This window comes from Xyrauchen texanus, chromosome 16 (genome assembly GCF_025860055.1).
Source record: "Xyrauchen texanus isolate HMW12.3.18 chromosome 16, RBS_HiC_50CHRs, whole genome shotgun sequence".
In the NCBI taxonomy this organism is placed as follows: domain Eukaryota; kingdom Metazoa; phylum Chordata; class Actinopteri; order Cypriniformes; family Catostomidae; genus Xyrauchen; species Xyrauchen texanus.
In genome coordinates, this window is record NC_068291.1 from 5,813,862 (window position 1) to 5,819,288 (window position 5,427).

The window sequence follows — 5,427 nt, forward strand, 5'->3', positions numbered from 1 at the left end:
TTTTATGAATTGGCATTTCATAACATCTCAAGTATACTATAAACAAATCAATATCCATTGTGATTATGGGGGCCTTTATCCCTTGCAACAAGGGGGCTTTTTAGCCCAAATACTATAATTTCACTTATTGTAACAGTTGGTTTTTTTTACATGTTTCATTGCCTTAAACAAACAAAAAATTACAAATAACTATTTTGTCTCCAAAAATATGTTAAAATTAACTTTAGCCCCATTGCGTCCTATAAATACAAATACTGTATATGACATGTTCAGAAATTGGCCCGTTTTACCTTTTTTTACCCAATTTATTTATTTAATTCTTTGTTTGTTAATTTATTATGATCTGATTTCAAAGTAAAGCTCATGTTCAATAGGCTACAGACTGCACCTCCATGTCTGTGAATTTTATAATGCAATACATATGTAAATGCTAAGACAGAGCACATTTCACTGCCTTCTGGATTTAGAAGTTGCCTTAATGATAACAAAGCAAGATTGAGGTAGCTGTTTGATTATCATTCTGGGGTAATACTAAATGGCAGTTTTCTTTTTCCTTTTCAAAATGGACTTCTTTTAGAGATTCACTACAAGGAGAAGCAACAAGCCTTGAGCATTTGTGCTGTTTAGTGGTGCCGTCAGAGGTCTAGAGAGGCATTTTAGTTTTTAGGCCCTCTCTAAAAAAACCAATTATGCATTTTGTTAGTTCCAAACATACAGTAGCGCCATATAGTTGGCTTGTGATCCCCAACCTTAAGCCATGAATGACCATTAAACAATAACAAAGTTAATGGTCCAAGGTTTTGCGTAGAACTGTTGGCTACAGATGACTTTCATGAATAGTTCCATTAAAAATCCCTGAGTAAAAATTCCATAGACCACAGACACAGACATGACCATCTAGTGCCAAATTCCCTCCTCTTCAGCCTGTGTCAATTTTCAGCTCCTTTTAACACAAGATTGCTTGCATAAAGTGGGTTCTTATGCCATTGTTCAACTAATCATATCCTCTTTTGTAATTTCATTAGATGTGAAAAGATGAGATAGCAACCATTAATCTCTTATTGCTACACCTAAAATTAAAATAGAGGCGAAAAAGAAAAAGCTCTGGAGAGAACAGGGAATCAATTTGTCATAGTTAGTACATTCACTTGAAAGGAGACATTAATGTGTGCCATTATCGGTATGAAATCCCATTAAAATTGGGTTAATGTGGTAGCAGCAATTTTCGACATTGTCAGATCACTTCTATATTGATATCCCGATGATGTCTTTCTTTATTGCAATTCATTTATTTAGGGTTAAAGAATGTTAATCTGATTTCGGCAATGATATCAGGCCAGAATGCTCTTGAAAAATTAATAAGCCATTTCCTGTTTGTTAAGAGACTGTATGAATAATGAGTAAACAATGGATTTCATATATTATTTTAAATAGCTGAAAATAAGTAGTTAAAATAATAATAATAATAAAATATAAAGATATATTTCTGAAGTGCAAATGTCTAGAATACAGTTGTATAATATTAGGTGGTTGTAAAATTATAGGATAACATTGGTATATGCAAATTTTAAATCTGTTAGCACAGTCATGTAACACTTCAGTTACACTAATGCATTATTCATTATTGAGCAATATAAGACAGAATAAATTCTTTATAATTTACAAAATATCATTAGACTGGTATTGTAAGTTTGGTCCACATGGATTTCTGATGATGAAAGAGGATAGCAAAAATACTGAATCGACATGAACAGCAAATGTCTATTTACAGTGTGGGTGATCAAACAGAATTTTAGTTTTTTATTTAATTTAGTTTTATGAAAGAAAAATGTTAATGCATGAAAATTTTTGTAAAATGAAACTAGCTCATGTGACCTTATATATTAGTATATGATATTTACTGTACAGCCAGCTTAATTGAATAAAAAAGTAATTAGTTACTGTAATCTAATTTCAAATGTTTTTGTCGAAAATTAGTGTAATGCAATACAATTTAAATTCTTGAAATCAGATTACAGTTACTTAGTTTCAATCAAAAAAATAACTTTCAAAGGTACACTGAGTAATTGTTTATGTATGTCAAATATTGGACTTACACTGATGCCTAGGAGCATGGATGCAGCATCATTCAAACTCGTCCTAAACCCTTGCACCTCCCCTTGTCGTACTCATGTTCCCAGGAGGTGGGGAAGACCAGCCAGTGGAAGGACAGCCGAAAGGGCAACCCCTCCACTCCAGGAAGGAAGGGGGAATTAAGTCAGGCAGGTTGGTTACCTGGCCTGAATCGGGCATTGGGGGTAAGTCACGAGGAGGTGGGCGGGGCCGGGTTGTTAGGATGGACGCCTGGCACGGAGATACCACAATCAGCCAGGAGGGATAAAGAGGAGCCAGAGATGCCAGTTTGGGAGAGAGAGGGAGGTGCACACAGCTGCTAAACGTGTGCATTACGCCTGTTGGGCTGAAAAGTCAACAGAATGACAGAGCACACAGAGCTATGTGTGCATTATGGTTTTGTTATGCTGAAAAGCAGTTTTATGTTTTTTCGAGTTAAAAGTCTTTTGGTTGTAAACCCGGTTCCGGCTTCCTCCTTTACGATGTGCAAGAGACCTGTCTGCCACAATATTATTTGTTTAAAATACATTTAAAACATGAAATATGTTCATATGCTCATATGAAGGGAGAACAATGAATGGCGCTATTTTGAATTAATTGACAACAAGAAAAACAATAACCTTTCTGAGTGGAATAAGTCATGCCGGAGGTTTACTTGGCCTGAATCAGTGTGACGAGGAGAAGGGTGTGGCCGAGCTGTAATGATAGCTGCCTGGAGCTGAATCAGCCCAATCAGCCAGAAGAGGGATAAGGAGTAGCCAGGGACACCAATGAGAGAGAGAGAGAGAGAGAGACGTGGCCGCTGTGTGTGTGTGTGCATGTTTGTGTGCTTTATTTTATGTTTCAATTCAGTTATGTAATTAAAGTTATGTTGACTGTTCTGCTGATTCCCACTTCCTTCTTGCCCATCTTTTACCCATTACATAGGTGCCGAAACCTGGGAAGGAGGAGGGATGTGCTTTCGTGGAGCCCTCGCCGCTGCCGTCCGCCGGGAAGGGGAGGAGCTGTGGCTATCTAACAGTAGACCTCAGTTTTTAACATTACCAGTGTTGAATGTAATCTGATTACAAAGTAATTAGTAACTGTACTCTAATTATTTTTTAATCAAAACACAGTGTTCTTACATTAAATACAGTTACTGACTTCCAATTAAATTAATTACTTTTAAGTGCATAACTTGGTTTATGCATATTTTTTTATAAAATTCTTTAAGTAGAATACATAAAATTACTTATGTCCATTTGTTAGTCTGTTTGCGTTCATGTGACAGCTGAAAGGTGTGCATAGACATAATAATATAGACATTATTTTCAATATATTAAGCGTTAAAACTTGTTTTGGAAATGTGTTTTAGAAAGTAATTTAAAATTAGTAATGTGATTATTTTTCCATTGAAGTAATTGGAAAAGTAATCTGATTACAATTTTAGGATTAAAATTCATGGATTACTTTTTGAGAGAAATGACTGAACATTACACTTTGATATATGGTATATTACTGTGTAACCCTAACACACTATATTACTTCCATCCTTCACTCACTACGGTATAGTGGCAACATTCGATTTCAGCAATGGTTTGTATTTTGCGTTTAAGCTTGTACATAAGCAGGGTGCATTTCATGTTCATACAAGTTTGCAAACTCTTCTTCAAGATAACATTTTTATTTTTTGTGCTTGGTGTGAATATTTTTGGTGCATAAAATTCCATGGGAATTCATGTTCATGTAGCTCTTGTTATGAATCAAAGCATTTTTAGAAAAGAAAATCTTTTGTGGGGGAAGTGTACAGCTATAATTATAAAATCTTAGAATTGTCTTTGTGAATGAAGCCGCTTTTTTATTTTTTTTTATAAAGTCAACAATATTACACAGATAGAATGATATCAATTAAAGGCAAAACATGTATTATACACATAGGGGTTAAGCGTGACTGCACAAAATGAGAGGACGTAGTTACATAAAGGGTGAGATGGAGACGCTCATTTGTTCAGTCATTTCTCAAATGGCTAGTGTTTGACTTCCTCCCTGTAGGAGTGGGTAATTCAGCAGCACCGTATGAGCTTGTTAGATCACCATGGCCCACGGCGGTACCATTCTTTGCAGACCCTTGACAGAAAATATGTAGTAATGATATTGTCTCCAGCTGGGTAATAACACACAATTCAGATGGCCACACACTGCACTGCCACAGAAATAGAGGGGTGAGAAGAATTACCCTGAAGTACTAGAGGAAAATGACAGTAGAAATGTCTCCATCCCTAGAAGTGGGGCATTGAAAAATGTTCCCTTTACAACTGCACTGTCAATAGCTGTTTTGTCTGTTAACTAAAAAAACACACTACAGTATGAATGAATATAGAAATAATTACAAGGACATGTTTTTTTGCTGAAAAAAAAAAAAAAAAGACGTAGTTATTGTGTAATTTTAAAGCATATTGAAACATTTAAGTATGAAATAAAATTTTGAGGCATGTGGTCAATGTCTGTCAGCTATGACATCTATGTAAAGATTCCCAACCAGGGGGCCGGGCCCCCCTATGGCAAGCTTCCAAGGGGTCACAAGATGACTTAATAAAAATAAAAATATTGATCAAATCTAACTCAGTGGTTCAGATCCTTTTTGACTCCAAGGTCCCCCCATTGTCAAAGTCAATGTATGTTATAGGTGTCAGGATCCTGTCACCTTTGTCAGTCATGTTTAGTGTGGTGACAGGATCCTGACACTTATGTTCTGTGGCTCTGTGTGAGCACACAGCACATGGCTGTTTTTCTTGCCACGTGCTCTTCTATCTAGTCTGTGTTCCATGTTCAGAGCGTGGTGTCTGGATCCTCACTCTTCAGTCAGGTTCGGTCTTGTTTCTGTCTCGGGATCCAGACAAACATGCTATACTGTATGTCTTGTCTTCATGAGCGCATGGCTTCAGGTTCGGTTTCGGTTCTCTTGCCATGTGCTCATGTCAGGTCTTGTCTTTTGTTGGAGCGCATGGCTATTGATGGCTTCATTGCCATGTGCTCCATTGTCTTGTCATTGTGTTGTTCCATGTGCACTTTTGTCAGTCTGTCCTGTTTGTTAGTGTAACCCCTATAAATGATTTTGAGTATATATATATATATTTTTATAAGTTGTATGGAGGGTTGTGGGGAAACGGGTGTTATATCTCTTTAAGAAATTCCTCTTCCCGAGGAGTTTGGTGGAAGTGTACAATGGAGCAATGTGGTTTATGCCTAGCAAGTTAGGTTGCTGTCTGGTGATTGGATATGTTACTGACAGACAAGTGTGCTTGTGGTAACTCTATGGAGGAGGCGTGAGGGAAA